General features: G+C 33.8%; 1 protein-coding gene and 1 long non-coding RNA gene across 3 annotated transcripts in view; both read right to left on the bottom strand.

The window, feature by feature from the left end:
* LOC149902704 (max dimerization protein 4-like) overlaps positions 1-22,621 on the bottom strand; it is a 264,617-nt gene that overhangs the window by 88,788 nt on the left and 153,208 nt on the right. The gene's annotated exons all lie outside the window — the stretch shown is intronic.
* LOC149902705 (uncharacterized) lies at positions 9,371-10,290 on the bottom strand. Its single transcript, XR_016457471.1, has 2 exons — positions 10,018-10,290; positions 9,371-9,561 (listed from the first exon to the last, which is right to left on the bottom strand). It is a non-coding gene; the product is annotated as an uncharacterized LOC149902705 (long non-coding RNA).

Raw genomic sequence — 22,621 nt, 5'->3', positions numbered from 1 at the left:
TTTTGGTCATAAAAACACAATAGGGTCTTATAAAATCAGCTGAAGCGCGCGGAGATCGACGCAACATTGTGGTTCGTGTTTAGAACAGTTGTGCGCTTCATTTTCCCCTTGGACCCCTAACCCCCCCACCAACGGTTTGCGAGATATTCGTGTTGTTTCAACCGTCCTTTGTTTCAATCGTACCCAGTCTACCCTACCACAGAATACATAATAGTAGCTAAACGCTACCGGTACAGCCAGCAAATTAAACTCAAATAAAAAAAAACGTTGCAAAACTTGTACAGAACTCATTCGTTGTTCTTAGTTCTGTTATTTCGAAAGTTCTCGAGAGTTAGCTAGCACTCGAGCGGCGGGTTTGTCTGCGTTGGGAATAATAAAATTGTGTGAACGGTTAACTGATTCGAAACGTGGAGGGCCACTGTTTTACAGTTAGCCGAGTGTTACTCGCTGACTGACTTTCTTTATACACTATCCTACTTGTATTATGAACGCGAAAGTTTATGAAGATGGTTGGTTTCACTTGCAGGTAAAAACGGCTGATGGATTCGGGAGCAAATTTGTTACAGTTTTGCTATGGTTTGTTTTAGCACATGGGCTATTTTATTGAGACAGACATTCATTTACTATGCAAGAGGAATTTGCAACTGTTGTTTTCATCGATCTTTTTATAATACTTTCTTGTAATTTAAGTCTAGTATAAAACCATTATTTTTTTCCTAGCTTCAATAGCAGACAACGAACAAACGTTCTTTGAGTCGAACTCGAATTAAGTACAAAGACGTACTTACAACCGAGTCTATTTATTATTGTTTCGTTTATGCTAAACGTACACGTGTGTCCCATGAATAAAAACCTATCTAACCATCAACAAATACAAAACGACTTAAATCCGCATACATTTACATAACATTCTATTATACCAACATTATTACATAAGCAACAATAGTGTACCAACATTGAACAAAGCTGTAATGGCTCTTAGAAAAATCTACATACACCCTACCTACGTGGTTTTTCATTTTCCAACAATTATTGTGAGCCATTTACATAATTATACACTGCCTTTACAAAGCGCAATTTGCATTGGAGCCTCGCATCGTAGTTAAATATTCCTTATGTTGAGTTAACGTAATTTATAGTTGCCTTGTGTATAAGACTGCATTATCTTGCTAAGTCTCAAAAATGCTTTTTCGGCGTTAATGGATTACAAGGGCTCTGTTAGCTTACCTACTTAGTACAGTGTTACGTGTTTGAAAATTTACAAAAGAATCACCAATTATGTTTAGCTATATGAACCTTTTGATACATCTTGATGAACGTATATTATAATAATATGATAAACAAAATATTTGTTTTGTATTGCTGTCATTTACCGTTTGCTATTAAACAAAGTAAATGTATTTTAAATTTGATTTTTGGCTTTCTGTTCGATATAACTTGAGTTATAATATAACTTCGGGTATTGAAATATGTTTAACGTCCAATACATTATCGTATTTTCTTAGGAGAAAAGGACTAAGATAACAGTTTATAAATCACCATAAAGACTTGTTATATCAAAGTAGCCACTTTGGAACGTAAAAGGAACTTAGAATATATCAAACTTAATACAGAAAATAATAATTTAAATACAAGTTTTAATCTCTCCTACCTATAGGTACATTTAATATTTTATCATGCTTTAAGCGCGTCACACACGGTGAAGATACTATAATATTTTATCTTAAGATACTGTTATATTTTATATTACAGTATCTTAACGCATCCGGTATCAGCGTTCGGACCATCATTTTTCTTTTTGTCATTGCGTAGGGTAGACTGGGTACGATTGAAACAAAGGACGGTTGAAACAACACGAATATCTCGCAAACCGTTGGTGGGGGGGTTAGGGGTCCAAGGGGAAAATGAAGCGCACAACTGTTCTAAACACGAACCACAATGTTGCGTCGATCTCCGCGCGCTTCAGCTGATTTTATAAGACCCTATTGTGTTTTTATGACCAAAAGTAAGTATTTTTGCTTGGAGATTTTTCCAATTATTGGCGTTTCTATTTAAGTGACAGTATTAAGTGTGCGTTTTTGTTTGAAGTGAATCTTGTGGAATATGACATTGTGACAAGTTTTTGTGTATCATTGTTGTTACAATTACTATAACTGTATTTTACCTAAAGTAGGAGTTGGGGACGGTTGAAACATTTTTTTTGGGTACGGTTGAAACATTGTTTTAACTATTTTTTGTTTTTTTAGATGCCGATAGTACGTGTAAGAGAGATTTCGGGAAGACAAATAGACTTATTGAAGTACAAAGACGCATATGTGGAGGTGAAAACCGGAGATCATTGCGAAAAGCGGCAGAGAAGCACGATTATTCGCTTCTAAGGTAAATTCGAATGCGAGATGACTCTGGCGAGCAAGAAAATAAAAAAATGGGATATAATAGAGGATATAACAATAGAAGGTATAATAATAGAGGACGAAAAATCAGTAAGTCTACTATTTACACTAACACACCAGATAAGGAAGAGATAAGAAAAGAGTAAGAATTAATATTGAAACGAACAAGAGCTAAGCAAGTGAAGAAGTGTTGGATAGAGCAAAAAGGAAGAAATTTGATGGAGGAAAATGTAAAAGAAACACCATAAAAGCAAAAAAGAAAAATGTACAAGAGGAGATATCATCAGAAGATGAGGAGTAGGTACTTCTGTCTTGTTTGTATGTCACCATATTAAGAGAGCAGACCTTATTGTAAAAGAGTTACTTAATTATTGTTAGATATAAAATAAACAATCAATAAAACATATTTTAATACTATATTTTGTATTATTCGCATATTTTTCAACTTACCCCAATCACTGTTTCAACCGCCCCTGGTATGGGGACGGTTGAAACAAATCGGATTTATTTTTTTAATTTGATCTACTATTAAAAATAATGCACATGGAACTAAAAACATAGCGCCTATTAGTAGCCAGATACATGCTCTTTTATTTGACATATATTTTTCATCGCTCGGGTTATAAAAAGCAAAGTTATGGTCGTTATAAGTGAAATTGTTTCAACCGTACCCAGTCTACCCTACTAAGACTCCTGTAGAACCGCCATCCTGTTACAAATGACCCACAAAATTTCGCGTCATTTGTAACAGGATGGCGGTTCTACACGGGTCTTAGTACGCAATGACAAAAAGAAAAATGATGGTCCGAACGCTGATACCGGTAACCGGATGCGTTAAGATACTGTAATATAAAATATAACAGTATCTTAAGATAAAATATTATAGTATCTTCACCGTGTGTGACGCGCTTTATTATTAATTTAAAACTGTTTTGCTAACCGTACACATGACGCCCATTATTTCCGCGGGACATATCACCATACGAGCGAGTGATGAAAATCTTTCCAACAACAGTCAAGAGGAAAACAACCGACTTATTTCAAATTCAGTTAGCGTCCAAGAGGCTCTTTGAATCCGACATCCTTTCAACTGGGTCGGTTTATCGCGTTAGACTTACCCGGGCCACTGTCAATATTTAATAATACGGGATAGCATGAGGTCTCGGTTCTAAATGAATTATTTATATAACTATTATGTTGTGTACATTACCATATTTGCCTGGTTTGACACAAAATCAATATAGATTTATCTATAACATTAACTTAAAATTATATAATTTAACAAATCATCATAGTGATGCATTTATATATTTTGACATAAATTCATGTACAAAATCTTTTTGCTTGACAAGGAATACAGTGTATCTGCCATTTAGATATAAGAGAGAACTTGCTATGTTAATAGCATATAAAATTATTAACCAGTCTGGTACATGTTTGGTATCAGACCATCGATCTACTATAATTTTATGTAGTAGTAATTATATACATCAACCGAGGTTAAGTGTTGACGGACAAACTAGCCCTAAGCTAGATTTAAACTAGTATGTAAGACAACAGCTAAGCAGCCTTTTTCCATTGTACATCAAAATATTCAAGGCTTGGCTAGCAAATTATTAGAAATAGAATTATTTTTAAATCATAATAGTATAAAAATATTTTGTGTAACAGAACATTGGCTTAAACAATGTCAGTTGTTATTAAATATTGATAATTATAAATTAAAAAGTATATACTATAGGGCACATGCTATTCATGGAGGTTCTCTTATTTTTGTACACAATAGTGTTAAATGCAAAGAACGAACTGACATTGTAAGTCTTTCTGTAGAACGCACCATTGAACTGTCCTGTGTTGAGCTTGAGCGTTATATTATTGTTTGCGTATACAGACCTCCTTCCAGTGACTATAATATGTTTGAGACAGTCATGGAAGAAACATTAAAGCGTTTAGGCAGGAGTAAAAAGAAGGTAATAGTATGTGGTGATTTTAATATTGATTTACTTTCGAACACACAGACGGCAACACGAATAGTTAATTTGTTTCACTCATTTAATCTGTATAAAGTTTTTGATGAACCCACACGAATTACACCTACTTCTGCAACTTGTATTGATAATATATACTGTGATTGCAACTGTCTAGAAAAAAATATCCTCAATATACTGACTTCAGATCACTGTGGCCAGAAAGTAGTTTTGGAATGGGATTGCATACCTAAGTTTAAAAGAATTAATGTTAGGCCTATAACTAAAAAAGGCATTGATAAATTTAGAGATAATATTAATAATAAACTGCCTAACCTGAATGATCAATCCTTTTATAATAATCCTTGTGAAATGTTTACAAATCTTTTTAATTTAGTTCATAATGAGTTTAAAAAAATATTTAAAGTTAAATCTTTAAGTATCACCAAGGATTTACCATTTAGTCAATGGGCAACACCTAGCATACACAGATGCAGGAACATTCTATATGAGTTATATGGCATGAAGCAATATAACAAAGACTTGTCATTCCATAATTATGTTAGAAATTATTCAAAAACTTTTAAAAAAGTTTGTTTCACTGCCAAGTGTCTATATGTCAGAGATAAAATACGCAACTCTGATAACAAAGTTAAAACTGTTTGGACAATTATTAATGGTGAAATGGGCAAAAGCCGGACAAATAGTACCATAAAACTTGTAAATGCTGGCAGGGTAATTGACAAAAGTGCTGATGTTGCGCTTGCTTTTGAAGATTTCTTTAGTAGTGTCCCTGTTAGTATTACTAAAAAATTAAATTCATCATCAGTGCTTGCGGAGTCCTATTTGAGGGACCATGTTGCGGAGTGTAATGTATTATTTGAATTGCGACATGTGACTGCAGATGAAATTGTTAAAACTTTTAAAACATTAAACTTAAAAAAAACATGTGATCTCTGGGGAATGTCTGTGAATTTAGTAAATAATATTATAGAAAACATTGCCAACCATTTAGCGTTTATATTTAATCAGTGTTGTGACTGTGGTATATTCCCTGATTTATTAAAGTTTAGTAAAGTTATTCCTTTATTCAAAAGCGGTGACCAAGAAGACTGTAATAACTATAGGCCTATTTCTATTTTACCAACTTTGAGCAAAGTCTTCGAGAAATTGATTTTAAACCAATTATGTAGTCATTTTGTTTCAAATGGTTTACTGCACGCCAAACAGTTTGGTTTTACAAGGGGGCGCTCTACCACTGATGCTGGAATAGCTCTTTTGTCACATATATATAAAGCATGGGAAAATTCAAAGAATGCTTTGGGGATATTCTGCGACCTTTCTAAGGCTTTCGACTGTGTAGAACATTCCACTCTATTACGGAAACTAAATTTTTATGGTATCAAAGGTTTATCTCAGGACCTCATAGCTTCATATCTTCAGAACAGGGTACAGACCGTTGTTGTTAATGGAGAGAAATCTTGCGGTGCGCCGATTAACATTGGTGTTCCGCAGGGATCTATCTTAGGACCGTTTTTGTTCTTAGTGTATATTAATGACCTACCTTATTATTTGCAGGATATGTGTGAAATAGTACTGTTTGCAGATGATACCTCATTAATATTTAATGTGGATAGATATGACACAAATGTTGACGAAGTAAACTCTGCTCTTTTACGCATATCTAATTGGTTTAATGCTAATAATTTATTATTGAATGCAAAAAAAACAAATTGTGTAGAGTTTATCCTTCCAAATGTAAAAAAGGTCAAAAGGGATATCATTTTAAACGGGGAGGTATTATACCCTGTCGAGTCTACTGTTTTTCTTGGTTTGACACTAGATGAGAAGCTACAATGGGGGACCCATGTTGCCACCACCGCTGCTAAGCTCAGCTCAGCTGCATATGCAGTTCGAAGAATAAGGCATCTCACCGATGAAGATACGGCTAGATTGGTTTATTTTAGTTACTTTCATAGCATTATGTCCTATGGAATTCTACTATGGGGCAGGGCTGCAGATATAGAAACTATATTTATATTACAGAAAAGAGCCATACGCTCTATATATAATTTACGTGCTCGGGACTCACTAAGAGATCTCTTTAAGAATATTGGTATCCTCACTGTACCATCACAGTATATATTTAATAATATTTTACATGTACACAAAAACGCGGACTTACACACAAAAGTAGGAGATAGACACTGTTATGGCACAAGGAATAGAAATAAAATTGAAATGCCATTTTATAGGTTAGCTAAAGTTAAAAATTCATTTATGGGCCAAGGTATACGTTTTTACAATAGAATTCCTCGTAGTATTAAAGAGTTTAGTAGTGTTAAATTTAAAACTTATTTAAAAAATGTATTAGTTCAGAGAGCCTACTACAGCATTAAGGAATATATGGAAGATGAAAATCCATGGAGGGTTGTCGCGTAAGAATAACAGGACAGTTCTTTGGCATATTATGATAATATATAATATTATGTAGTTAGATGTAAGTAACATGTAATGTAAAATTATATTGTATATGGACATGACTTTAAAAGAGCAACTATGGAGTTTCTTGCCGGTTCTTCTCCATAGATACTGCTTTCCGAATCGGTGGTAAATTTAAAGAATGTAATGACGATTCAAAAGTGCTTCTGGAAGAAGTCTAATTGAATAAATAAATGTTTGAGTTTGAGTTTGAGTTTGAGTTTAACTTTTAAAATTGAGTGTCGGGCTATATATTATCGTTTAAATGTATATGAATACAAGCGATAAGTTGGACATTATGAGTAGATTTTTTAATATGGAAATAAAGTAGATTTATAATAGTTATAATCCATCAACATTTTTTTCTACAACGACATAAATAATACACTTTTAACATACAATAATTAATAATTTTTTTAAAACTTTTCAATTTATGTTCAAAATACTTTGCTTCTTCGAAATTGACTGACCTAAAACTGAATGGTAAATATTAAGGTTGCTAGCTTTTCATAAAAATACGTGCCTCGTGCACTTATGTATTTTTCCCAAATCCACGCAAAAACCCAATAAAATGACAAACGCCAATCACACAAACAAACGGCCAACATCCGACGCGAAAACTTAGCAAATAAGGTATTTCTTTTGTCGAGAAGTGGAAAAAACGCCCCGTGTGATTTATATACGGGCGAGAATGGCTCCAATCATTCAGCTTTGATAAAAGAGACGTCTGTCTGCTAATGGAAAGTCGTTTTTCGTAAATATATCGATAAATTGTTGGGAAAACTTTGTTAAAGATCCCCTGTTCCCGGGCGTGATTGTTATTTTGTTTTTCTAAGGGCCGATTTTTCAATCTTTAGTTAAAACTTATTCATCGAATATCGTATTAAACAACCATTTTAAAAATGTGTCCCTTGCCCACTTTATGACAGTTTTTAGGTGACATCTTTATATTTTTGTGTAATACTTTATTGGACGGATAAGATTTAACCAAGGATTGAAAAATCAGCCCTAAGTGTTTCGGTAGTGGAGTGCGGCGTTTGGAAGTTTCGGGTGAGGTGGAACTATGTGTGAAACTATGTGTGTGTGTGGTGGAAGTATGTAGAAGTTAATGACCACTTTTACGCGATTTATCCATACTTTAATATTATAAATGCGAAAGTAACTCTGTCTGTCTGTCTGTTACTCAATCACGCCTTAACTACTGAACCAATTTGCATGAAATTTGGTATAGAGATATTTTGATACCCGAGAAAGGACATAAGATAGGTTTCATCCCGGAAATCCCACGGGAACAGGAACTATGCGGGTTTTTCTTTGACTGCGCGGGCGATACCGCGGGTGGAAAGCTAGTTCTTTATAATAATTAAGACTACTGTCAAATACTTTACTTTTTAATTTTTGATAGAAATTCAAACAACAGCTATCGGTTGTCCCGTTGCAATGTGAAAAACGGAAAGACATACACTCGAAATGTATTATAGTAGTCCCTAAAGATTTACGTTTTGCGAAAAATTCAAATATATTTTCACATACATGAAAATTATGACAAAATTAAAAACGACAGAATAATCCGCTGTTAACATAAATTTGAATAATAACTTACAACATTACACATATTACACAACCAATCAACACAATATTTCAACACGCCCGACCTAAAAAAACATCATCACAAAAGGTCACAACATTCAAAGGACCAACTAAATACAAGGATTAAGTTCAAATCGGATTAGTGCCTTTGACGAGTCGAACATAGAGCGCGACATTCACGCGTGAACCGTATTAATTACACGCGCTTAGTCACGTTCCTTGAGGGATCGGCCGTGAATGGCCGCCTTTTTATTGACGCTAAATACGGCGTGTTGAGACAAATGAAGTGAACGTGGTTTTGGGAACGATACGCATAAGTTTCATGTACTTATTACAAGATAAAGGAATACATTTCTTAAATATTTGTCTAGGTATACCTACATGTATAAAACTATTATATGTCATCTATGATTTTAAACAGTAAATATTATCAAGCTTCAAGCTTGTCAAAAAGCAGTATGTAATTCATTTCGAAAACAAATCATAGAATATAGGTATTCTTATAAAAATTTAAACAGTATCTTCATTCTTAATCTTCGAGTATTTCCCAAAATAAACATCACGTAGGGTAACGGCACCAGTGGTCAGCCTCATAACAGCTTTTTGAAGTTTTGACAATTGCCATTTCTACAACAATCGTCGAATAAAAAAACGTACAACATGTATGGATTTATTGTTTATTGTAGTTTCGAATCAGCGTTTATCAAAAACAATAATTCTCTTAGTAAAATATATAATTAATTTTAAACAAAAAATGGCCCAGTGTCCCAGTGAACAGCCTCTAAAAACCAATAAACAGCCTTGTTGAACCCAGTGTTCAGCCTTTAGTAAGTATAACTAATTATGAGATCAAAATAAACAATGTTATATCAAAATCAACTATATTAATCACATTTTTATAGCAACGATTCACTTAGCACAAAAAAATGTATAGTCTTCTTATTTTCTAGGTACTTCTTATTATTTATCATAAAAACAGCAATAATTATTTTTAAAGAAATCAGCGATATTAGTTTATAATATTCTTGATGTATCTATAATCCACAATATATATAATTATAATCAACCACAGGAGGATCTCTTTCGGAGGATTTCTCTGGAGGATACTGTTGTCTTGGCGGCATTTTTAGCTAGAAAAAAAGGGAACAATAATAACTTTTGGATATGAATACACATAATACAATTATTTCAGGTAAAACTTAACTAACATGAAGTATTACTTATAGATTTAAACACAAACATTCGAATTTATACTTCAAATATTATTTCAATAACATCGTGGCTGAATACTGGATCATTGAGACCACAGATTGAGACCCAGTGGTCAGCCGCTTGAAAAAAATATTTTGAAATGCGGCTGACCACTGGGTTTTCTAATAATTAGGAATAAACCCAGTAATCAGCCCCAGGGGCTGTCCATTGGATCTTTCATAAAAATCAGTATCCAATGGTCAGCCCCTCAAATTTTTAAGTAAAAAAACAATATTTTTTATCAAATTTCACAAAATTAAATGCTCTAAGTAATCTATAAAGTTATTATCTATAAAACACAATCACATTTCATACTAAAATATGTTATTTCTCACCTTTCAAAAGAGCACCACATGAAACAAAAAATATTGCAGACATGACACTTCTGCTCTTGTCGGCGGACAGCACCTGTACGAACGTGTTTACTTCTCTCCCCTGACCCCCTGCTGCTCCTATCGCGTGATGCATGAACCAATAACGAAACAGAGCTTCTATTAAGGTGCGCGTGATTTGGTTATTTTGATTACAGCGATATTTATGGCCAATAAACAACGCAATAGGCTGATCACTGGTGCCTGGCTGACCACTGGTGCCGTTACCCTACCTAATGTCAAAAACGCAACCGTTACCGTACAAACAGATCTATTCCAAGCCAAAAGTAATTAAGTACCTATACCAATAATAAACGCAACCAATATTAGAAGCCGCTGTTTACCCTTGCCTAAATAAAGCTACACATTTAAGTAATCGCAACCAACGTTAAACCGTGTCAATACATCTGTAAGTCAAATTGAAATCCGCAAAATTAAACCGAACTCAATAACCGATCTATATTGATATTGCAACTTCGCTAATTACAGTATAACTATCTCGCTCTCGCACTGTACGAGTGAGCGGGACGACGATATTACAGCACGACGCGGACGGTCGATGGTATCTGTACGGTCCATTACCACCGCGATTACGCGAATGACATAATCGCGAGAATGCGTGTACATTGCGCGTTGGCGATAAGTGAACACGCAATGCCTCTAATTGGCGCGGATTTGTATGTGCTGCATGTTTATGTACGTTGTAAGGAACGGGGCGGCCGAGTTGATTTGTTCCGATTGTCGAGGGTTGAAGTTTTGTATGGGGACTCCTGTATAGATACTTTTAGACATCTTGAAAATTAGCTGTAGGTTGTGTAATATGATAACATCTGCATCGTTTTAATGAGATTTAAAAAAAATATTTATTACGAGTACAATTGAGTTTCAGACCGACAATGCGAATGTACAGTAGATAGTTATCGTCTTTTTCATAATCACAATAAAAAGATTTCAAAAACTAAGAGCCATTTTAACTGACAGATGAGCTAAACGGAACACAACCCGAAGTTATGATACCTACTGGCTCTTATTATTATTATTGATGAAGTTTAACTTTTTTATGCGGGTTGAGAGTAATACTTCAAGGTCGCGTCATGACAATACCACCAATACCGTCGTCACTCGTCCCTCATGTCATGGAGTAAAGCGACGATTTTGGTACACACGGTCTTTTTTTTCTAGCATTACTATATTTTACATGCAAGGAATTCGAAAAACAACTTTCTACATTCCCTTCCCATGTACTCTAGTATTTAACCCTTACAATGCCTCCCTCACGCGCTGTCGATCTCCACAACAATGTGTGTGCCGTGACATTGCTCAGGCCTCATTATATCGTGCTTTAAAAACATGCATTTCAGAGCTAGACAGCTAACCCGTCATCTAAACAACCCTCCCGTGTTTGCCCGGGTCGCTTGCACCCCGAGGGCTGTAAGTACGATGTAACCCTCTCAACGATGTTTGGTATCATTTTTGAACTCTCCATTTTGTATTGATTTAAGACAAGGGATCGTAGTATAAAAATCTTTTTACAGATAGGTATTTCTGGGTATCAGTAAGTATTTTAATACTTCAGTGATTTTATTGAATCTCTGCAAATATACAAGATGCTTGTATTTTCTATTTTTATAACTTTATACCTAATTCTTTATTTTATTGAACTTTTATTTCACCTATCGAAAATAGAGAGATTTAAGGGCCGATTTTTCAATGCTTGGATAAAACTTATCCGTCCAATAAAGTATTACACGATAATATTAAAATGTTACGTAAACTGTCAAATACGGGCAATTAGAATACGTTTTTGGTAGTTTTATACATTATTCGACGAATAAGTTTTGAAAAATCAGCCCTTAATATACATACTTACTAGATTTCCGCCCGCGGCTCCGCCCGCGTTTTCAAAGAAAAACTCGCATAGTTCCCGTTCCCGTGGGATTTCCGGGATTAAACCTATCCTATGTGTTAATCCAAGTTACCCTCTATATGTGTGCTAAATTTCATTGTAATCGGTTCAGTAGTTTTTACGTGAAAGAGTAACAAACATCCATACAAACTTTCGCATTTATAAAATTAGTAGGATTTGATTAGCAATATGTGTAGATAATAAAATCTCAATTAAGTAGGTATATGATGGAAAACAATATTTTCCATTTATCTACATTAAATTAAAACAACGCGCTACAATATTAATCATTGAACAAAATTTAATGAACGCAAAAGGAATAAATTAATGAAATTAAATTAAATCAAGCTGAGTATTTAATATCAGTATATATCGGATGAGGAATTCGCACAAAATGTATGCTTAATAAATCGTGTGTAATTATAATATAAAAATGTTAATTTCTACAGTCTACTGCCTAAATACCATATGTTATTCGGACCTAATTAGCAACAGTTATGTTTTTGGGTATGGTTTGTATGATAATTTCGTATATTACAATATAATATATTGTAATATACGAAATTATTATATTATAATTAATACTCCCTTATCTATGTTAAAAATAATCCATTTAAATATCAAGTAATTTTGAAAATAGGGTTCCCTGATACAATCTTTCGAACTATTCTAATTTTAGAATCACCACTTTGAACCTTCTTCCTTTCTACAAAAGGTCCTTAATCGAATTCATACCAAGAACAGATTCCGAACCTCGTTATCCCCTACACCCGGGTGTGCTTGCGTGACGTCACGTCGCCAAATATAACATTCAAATATTATGCTGACGAGCAGGTATGTCAGCTTGGAAAAAATAGGCATCCTTAATATCCTGCTAAATTTCTTCAACAAAGCGATTAGATGATATTATGATTCTTGTGTCTAGAGATAATTAGAAAGAACCAAAGAAAAAACGTTTAATACAAATACAGCTACAATTATATATAATATTGTATTGTAATAATATTGTACACTAATAACTGACCGCCCGCGACTTCGCCCGCTTTGTCTAAAACCTAATAAATTATATACTAAAACCTTCCTCTTGAATCACTCTATCTATTAAAAAAACCGCATGAAAATCCGTTTTAAAGATTTAAGCATACAAAGGGACATAGGGAAATAGGGACAGAGAAAGCGACTTTGTTTTATACTATGTAGTGATTACGACCATTAATAACACTAACGACGCGCCCTGGCTGCGTCCGCTAATCCGCAATGATCCATTTATATATGGTGTGTGTGGATATTTTTGCTGTCTTTGTTTCAAGTTTTATTGAAGACTTGCATCCTTGAAAGTCTGTTTGATATGCTGTTTTTGCAAGATAATAGAGGTTTTCTATTGATATTATTCATGAAAAGTTTCCAAAAAAAGGCACAAAGAATTAATAAAAATAAGAGAAGACAGTATGTGAGTCTATAAGTTTTTACAATATAGAAAATTTTAATGTAAAAGTATGGTTATGGTGGATATAAACTTGCATACAAAACACAAACCTGCACAATGTGTATCTTTTATCGGGTAAATTGAACGATGTATTAGGAAAAAGTAGAACTCTACATTGACCAGTATATAAGTATTTAAAAATAATATACCTATGTTATGTTTATCAGCCATTTGGTTTCCATAAGTTCCATAACACAAGCGAAAGCTTAGTATGGGATCAGACCGTGTGTGAAAATTGTCCTGAAATATTTATTTATTATAGAGATTCTTTATAGCTCTTATTCCAAGTAGCCAATAATGTATTACTGTAGTCATAATTACATACAATTTGTACTCAAAATAAGCCCATTTCAAGCACTGTGGTTAAAATCCCTGAAAGTGCACAATACCCGTATTTGCGAGTTATTTTCCGATCAACCCACCAGAGCATTAACAACATTTCACTTGATATTATTTCGATGATAATTATAATTAATTTAATATTTGCTACTGTATTCATAATTAAAGATTTTGTTGATACTTAAAAGTAATAAGTCTGTAATAGCTCGTCTGAATTTTATTTGACATTTGATTTTTCAATAGATAAATTACGTCTTTATTTACTGTAATTTTGTGTTTGAATATGTTTTTTATATGATGAATGATAATATAATACGAACCTATAATATGAAAAAATATTATATCAACGGCATTATCTAAGAAATCTTATTCTAATATACAACCTAACTCCATCACCCTCTATAACGACATCTCTTATACCTATAACCTACCTATTGTACTCTATGCAATAACATATTTTTAACATACCTATTCCCAATCCTTCATACCGGTTTTTTCAGCAATAATCAACCACATTTCACTCAGTACGACCGCAAACGACACATATATCAAAACAGCGAACCCGCCGCGTTTTTGATTTTATTAAATTCCCTATTTGACTAGCGGGTTGCGGGTAGGGCTGGCGCAGTTCAGTTTTACGAGGGTCACTTTTAATGTCAGATGAGATAACCCCGTTAAAAATTTTAATTTATTGTTGTAATTTGTCTAATTTTCACTTTACTGCATTAGAAATAAAATCACAATAAATTAGAAATATATGCCACACAGTTAAAACATAAAATTCATTTGTTGACAAATTTAATGTAAAAAAAATTGGCTTGCTTTTTATATACCTAATTATAATATAATAAGACAAATTTACTTACCACTTTAAAAAATAAAAGTCACAACACAATAAATAATCTAGAAACATGCCTTGTGTTTGATTTTAAGTATACCAATTAAAATTAAGGCCGATAATTGACGTAGGCATTAAAATAATAGACAAAAAGATAGAATTTATATTTTTACAATTTCCTCTTTATGCCAGCCCTAGCGAGTGGGCGGCTCGGGTGCAGGGTGTAACGTGCGACAGTAAAACTACAGTGCGCTGTGAATGGCCCTCACGGCCACTGCCACTATTGATAACGAGAATCCAATGTTTTACATCTACCCGTTCGATATCCATCGCTGGGTATGTACGGGTTGCGATGTTATCGTGTGATAGAGTTGTGTAGATATGGGGCAATGTATTTGGATAATCTTTCTTTGTTAAATCAAGGTTTAGTAGATAGTTTAATATGACAGTTATTATCGTTTTATTCTAGTTATGATTTGCTTTTACGTATTCACTACAAAAGTACTTACTAAAAGATAAATATGTTATGTAAGTAATTTTCTAAATACTGTTATATCTTATTCAGACCCCTTCATACTTTTTGCTTGATTGAGTTACGAACATTTAGACTTAAATAATTTAATTTTATACGAAATTCGAGATTTTCGTTTACACCGACATTTGCATCAAACCGAAACCACATACCTTATTACACTTACACATTATTTAACAAAATCATATCCGACTAAATAACACATAAAATTAATTTCGCTCAAACAGTTACAAAACAATGAACCAAAAGTGAATCTAATTACTGAGCCCGAACGGAGCGCCATTTACCATTATATAATTACCTATGCAGTTCCCTGTATAATTCGCTAATAATCTGTATGTAGGTAACCCGCAATAGTACTTATTATCTAAACTAATAGTATTAAGCTGAAGATTTTGTTTGAACGTGCTAATCTCAGAAAATACGGGTACCATTTGAAAAGTTCTTTCAGTGTTAGATAGGCCATTTATCGGGAAAATCTGTCATAACGCTAAAACCAATAGGAGCGGAGCAATGCAGGTAAAACCGTGGGGCGCAGCTAGTACCTACTAATAAATAGAAATATCAAAAGTTACTTGAATCCTTAGTTTATTTCTTTTAAATTATTACCTGATATTTTAACTTATTCACTAAAAACATTACATCTACACATTGATATCAGCCAACTATTAACCCATTGACCACCGAGCGGCCCGATCGGGCCGAGACACAATAGATTTTCTATTGTGTCTGTGATCCGAGGACTGACGGATAAAGGTAATTATTAAACATCAGTTTCCAAATTAATTTCGAATCACAGTAGCCAAGTCGTAAATCCTTCGTCAAAGTTTGAAATCAAAGCTTAACGTGATAACGTGGTTAGAGCTAGCTTCCTTTGTCTAGACCGACCATTCCGAGCCAGTGTAATCTTAATATTATTGGCTATTTAGTATAATATCTCGTAACATCGGAAATTAAATTCAAATACAAGTACCTATCTGATTTTTTTATATTATTAAAATAGCTGAAAATTGCGTGACAAATTATTTCGAGAGAAGTCAGCCTACATTTTACTGTGTGATTCACATTTTTTGTATAAATTTCACTGAGTGGACAATTTAAAGTTAATGTTGATGATATGAAAATTAAATCATTATGCAAAATTGCTTCATCAAAGACCTTGCAGACTAAAACCGAATACGTACTACAGCTTAGTTATAAAAAATGTATCAAAACTCTCATCGTAAAAAAGGAAAATAGCAAAAAATCAGTATGACAAAGAAATGTCTCCATGAAATTCCTCGGACATCCCCAAGTTTAAAATTGAGTGGCACAGCTGTCGCAAAATTTTAATTACGCCCGCTTTTATACGAAAACATTACATTATTAATTTATTTTAATTTTATTTTGAAATGTTCCGTCGGGATCGCGGCCCGCGTGTTGTTCATATTTCCCTCTAAATTAAAGATTTTTTTAGGTATTAGAATATCCTAGCTAAATGGCATAATTGTATGAAAAATTTGTCTCCAGCAAGCTTTTATTGACACGATTTTTGTAAAAAATAATTCATATTTGAAAATTCAAAGTGAGGAAAAGTTAGGCGCGATATACTAAAATTTGGTAGACAATATTACAATTGGCAAATCATATCCAGAGTAGAATGAATAATTATTAAATTGAACATCAGATTAGATAAATTTTCAGGTGGCTTTAAAACAAGAAAGCTCATTTAACCACAACTAAATATCACAAAACATTATTTTCAAATTTCAATATTATCCAAAAAAACCCTCTACTCATTCACTATTCAGCCCTATACGTATAGGGAAGGCAGGAATAAAACAATTCCCCGTATTAAGACATATTGTCCGCAAATAACTCGATAGGGTTTCGCAATATAGTTTTTCGTGGCGCTGGATTGCTCAGGGCACCGGAATTCCGTGAATTGCCGTGTAAAGAAACGCCAAGGGCTGCCACACGATGGCAATAACGTTTAACTTGTGCAAACATTAATTTGATTATCCTCTGTTTAAGTTAGAGAACGAGGAAGGAACACGTATGAGAAGTAAGAACATCGTCGAATATTGAATAAATAGTCATATTTGTGCACGCATGAGAATGTATGAAAGCCAGCTTTAAATTTTAAACTACGAGCAAAATAACATCAAAGCAAAGAATTAAAAGCGCATTGAATGCAACTCACCAGTTATTATCTTCATACGTAACGCACTAAATCAGTACAACGGAAGATACGGGCGAGGGGGCACCCCTGGCGGCGCGGTAGGGTTGCCGCGCGCCGGTTCCGCTGTCCGACAATTTATTCGCTCGTGAATTTACGCGCGGCGTTTATACGCGCGCAATTTATACGTATAGAATTTATATCAGTTGCCTGTTGAGTGGTTGGCAGGTAGATTTATTAGTCTCGAGTTGGCGCTCGCTTTCCGAATTGTACCAATTTTATCTCGCCTTAACTGCACTTGTAACGTTTAGTTTTACGCTAACGACTCTGTTATATGGTTATTTGTTGGGAAGGCCCGTCTTGTTCTTTCGTTATTTGTGTATTTTTTACTTTGCTGAGTTATTTACAATGGTGGCGTACAAATAGGTCTATTAATTGTTGCTCTAAACACTAGTTTTAGTACAATTTTATTTTGTCCAACTATGTCAAGAAGAAGAGTACAGAGTACTTATATATACATTAATAATTCACGGCAGATTTTAACAAATAAAAATACCTTAATTGAATTTACGTGTCCGACAATTGAACACGATACTTCATTTCAATCAGCATTACATTTACCCTTCCGTAAAAGTACACAAAGTTCCACAAATCCACATTATTATACGACATAAATCAACATAGCCATCGACAAACACGACCCAATTCTACTTGGATCATAGACAAAACATAATTGCCGTGTAAATACGATACCAATAGCAATATGTTTGTCCAAGAATTAAATGCATGTATGCGTTCCCAACTTTGGCAAAGCTGTAAGCGTTTGTGACATTTTAACGTTAATCTATATAATTTCTCCATTGTTGGCAACGACCTGCGAAACTTTGATATTAATACTGCTGCTGATTATATAAATATTTTCTTGGAAACTTGTTAGCGAGAGGATTTTAATACTCACTCAGACTTTTAGACTCGGTAGATTAAAATGTATGCTTTACGGTTTTGATGAGTTGTCAAAAGTTCAAATTGTTACAAGTTACCGTCTTATTTCATGAATTATGTTAACTTAGGTATTTGGGTTTATTATACAGGATCATTAAATTAATACAGTAAACGTTACAAAATTTAAAGTTTTAAAACCATTTTCAAAGACTATCAGCACAATTTACACGATAAACATATTCCGCCTCTAAACCGATTCGACTGAAACCTAAAAATTCACTGAATATTTAATGCCATTATGTAAATATATGTAAAATGGCTAAAGATTTTTATTCTCTCCATAGGAAGAGAGAACAATGCGATGCACGCAGACGTAGCAATTGAAAAATAATACCCTGACAGCCCTAGAGTACAGCCCAACGAATTCCTAATACGGTCGATCACACGCCAAAGCAAAAATGTACGTAATTCGATCGAGCTATTTCGATACCTTGCAGAATGCAACACGGGTCATTCTCGCATAAACAATTCCGAACAGAAACGTAGTGGTATTTGATTCGTTACTGCCTTTGAACAGCATCCTAGTTACAGTCGGGTGAACACGAATGGCCGAGCCGAGTGTCACTGCCGTGTGTATATCATAAGTATATCGTGTGATTCGTATCCATGGTAATATTCAACGTTATGTAACTGGAAATATTCCGTGGCATATCGGCGATATATAGCTGAAATATTGGAGATTGAGTTTTAATGGCATTTCTTGGAAGCATTAATTGCTTTTTCGCAGTAAGGTTAAATTTTTAAGGACTAAAAGGATGATTTTCGATACTCTTTCATGTAATTCTTAGCTTTTGCAAATATTCTAAAGTATTGAAGTATCGCACTTAGCAACACAGTTGCCACGTTGTATACCCACGTGAGGCCTAAATATTTGCTTACCTGTCCCAAAATTCCATACCGTCGTAAATTTTCCACAAAGTTGTAATTTGGGTTACGAGTGACAATTGTTTTAATTGAATTTACTCTTTACCACGTCTATTAGTTTCCAATTTAATCATCCGAATTTTAATCAAGTTATTTCAAGAGACACGTCAATATAGCATCATCATCAAGGCAACTAGATTTAAAATTCCATCTCGCTATAAACCACGGCAAAACGTATAGGATCGTCCGTCAGTCCCCTGCAAAAAATCGAGTATTTCAGCCACACTTGGTGCGGTTTAAACATTTTCGCATAAAGAGAGCGAGCGATAAATTCTTTGCTCCCCACGCCATCTATCCCTCGTAAATTAGGCCGTCCACACCACAGTATTAACATAATAAAAGATCACATTCATAGAGCGGCAGTAAATAAAGTTTTATAGGTGACGCTCTAATGCGCTGTCGTGGGGAAGCCATGGTGGGTCAATAGCCAATATAATTGGTCAGACGATGGTACATTTCACGCGGGTTAGTTTTTGTTTGCTGTGTACTGTATAAAGTGTGCATATTGTAGTATATTTGTTCAGTTTTATGATGGTATATTGCCAGGGGACTTATTATTCTTGCAAACTATAAAAATAAAATATTGCTTGCTTTTAGGCTTAATTTGGTGATAAATTTCTAAAGAGCTTTTTGTGTATTTGACATAAAAACAATAAATAAAAGTAAAATGAAGCCTGAAATAAAAGACAACAACATCTCTTTAACTTTTTCCTTTAATACATAAAGGGATTCTGATTGACAATCACACTCGTCCCGGCTTATGAATTCCGTCCGTTCGTGAATACAAAGACTGACATAAATAAGAGTTACTCTGTGGGGATAAAATGGTTTATACTTTGTATTATATTTAAGTTATTATATTGTATTGTTAATCCTAATATAAATGTATGAGAATATTGCTTAAACGTGTTTCTATTGAATTATTGATATTATTGTATAAGAGAATTATTTAATGTTGCTTTGTAAGCACTAAAATAAGAAACTAAATGCATATAAATGTATCTTGTTGTATTAATAGGTATTAGTCTATAATCTATGTATCTCGATGATATCATATTATGCACATGGTTTCGTATTACTATGCAGATTTGTAAATATATGTTAAATCATAATACGTGTAGTGGAATGAAAATAAATTTGGATAAATCCGATGTTTTAACACCCTGTAACACACTACACGACATAAAAACACATGTAAATAAAATTTATTTACTTTACTTACGAGAGTATCTATTTTTGAACAACTGAACAGGTTTTTATGAAACTGTATTAGATTTATTCATAAGCTATAGAATTGCTAGGATTTATTTGATTATGTAGGTACGCATGGGAAATCGAGAGATCATAAGCAGCAAAAACTTATAATCTACACGGGAAAATAGATGGGTAAGCCTTCGTTTTTTTGTCAACTTTTCATTATTAATTCCCTGAAATTCAAACCACTGTACCAAGGCAGCATGAACATTAACCAACTAACAAATCCACACGAATCCATCACTCGCATACAACGAAGGGCGATATTAAAAAACAATTACCCGATAAATCGTACGGAACGATCCGAGAACCACATTGTCACTGAGCAGTGGAAGTTTTCACGTCAATTTATGCGAGTTTAGAAACTCAGACGCCATAAATTCGAGAGGCATTGGCACGAAAAATCTCAGAACTGGAGTATCGGCTAACGACGTTCAGTGGTTGGCCCCTGGGAGGCGATTTGGCGAATGCATCTCGAAGATTTTGCAAGTTATATTGAGATTGCTTATCTTTGGAAACTTATCTTTACCTTATCTTTTACCTTAGGTATCGAAAGAAAATGGTAGAATTTCTGTTAATAACTATTTTTAAAAGGACTTTGTAAAAATCAAAGAATGAATACGGAATCAGACAGTGTAAATTTTTCACATAGATTAAAATTAATAAAGTACATTCTGTTGTGTATTTAAATTTTATCCTATCATCATTAAGCTGTGCTGCCTAATAGAATATTATACACATCCAACCATCCAAATCTTCACATTTATTCCTATTATTTTTCCAAAATCGCCTCCGCTTCTAACTTGTATCACACACCAACCCGATGGCTTCGGTCATCAGTTGCAGCGATCGTAGTAGTTTGCGCAAACTTTCTCTGGACGATTACAATCAATTATATACAGGCGTCCCTTGCAAGCCATTAGCGACGCTCGCGCAACCGCATAGAGTGTATATTCCTGTTTGCTTAATGTCTTTTGGATAGCTTTTGTTTCGTATAGTTTGTAATTGTTTATGAGTATTTTGTTTGGAAATCATGACTCTTTCTAAGTGCACGGTCATCTACTATCTCTTGATAGTTCGTCGTTAATTTTGTAGCTTAAGAGTTGTCATTAATTTGTGTTATTTATGATTTGGTGAACTATTAATATTCATTATTCTGCTCTTAGATTTTAAAGCCACAGCTTAAAGTTACAATTCAGAGCTAACCCATATTTTGCTTATAATGTTCAGTAAGGGTATGATTAGCTAAACGAATTTCAAGAAAAAATACGTTCAGTTATAAATTATAACCGTCATAATAATTTATAGGAAGCTAAGCATATCGGTTTGATAGACATAATATGCCAATGTTTAAGACGAATTTGTAACGAATTCTATTAAAACCGTCAAAGATAAAGCCAATAAACAATCGCAGAAACGGCAGCGACTTATCGATCTCACCAGAAACAATTACGACTCGAAGCGTCGACTAATTTTTCCCGAATGACTTGCAAAATGTTGATAATTTGTTCCGAAGAATGGGGTATGAAACTATGAACTCCCCCGACAAGCTAAGGTAACTGATAACGGTTAATTACAAGCCCCTTTAGCTTTTTATTTGAAAATTCCGTCTTTTATAGATTAGGCTTTGCGTGTCACTGAGTAATAGGGTCCGTTTTATTTTCTTTTTAGTGGCTATTTCAAACTTTTTAACGTGTATTTATGTATCGTAGGCTGACTTTTATTTCACTATTCTAAATCTACATGACGTCTCGGATATAAATTAGGTAAATTGAGACATTTAATGGATTTTATTTAATATTAAAATACAGCTATTGTTGCAAAAAGCAAACAAGTATACAGATCGTTAATTAATTTTAGAACATCACGTTTTCATTTACAAAAGCATTCCGATGGAAACGTTACAATAATGAATGAATATATAATAAAAAAAACCCATTGTCTTTCACATAACGCGTTCGATAGATTATTCAAAAAGGCAGCCATTGTTTTAATTTATTCATATCCATCATAGACTAAAACAATAACAGATAGCACAAAAAGCATTGTACCTATAACAGGTGTAATAACAGTATGCAAATTTGTGTCGAATATATTTTATTTATACAATTGGACATTTGCAACACATT

Source organism: Colias eurytheme, chromosome 14 (assembly GCF_061535395.1).
Source record: "Colias eurytheme isolate Ceu_HAF_F1 chromosome 14, ilColEury1 Martin Lab GWU primary, whole genome shotgun sequence".
Classification (NCBI taxonomy): Eukaryota; Metazoa; Arthropoda; class Insecta; order Lepidoptera; family Pieridae; genus Colias; species Colias eurytheme.
Note: the sequence above shows the minus strand (reverse complement) of the source record. Positions and strands in the feature narration are given on the sequence as shown.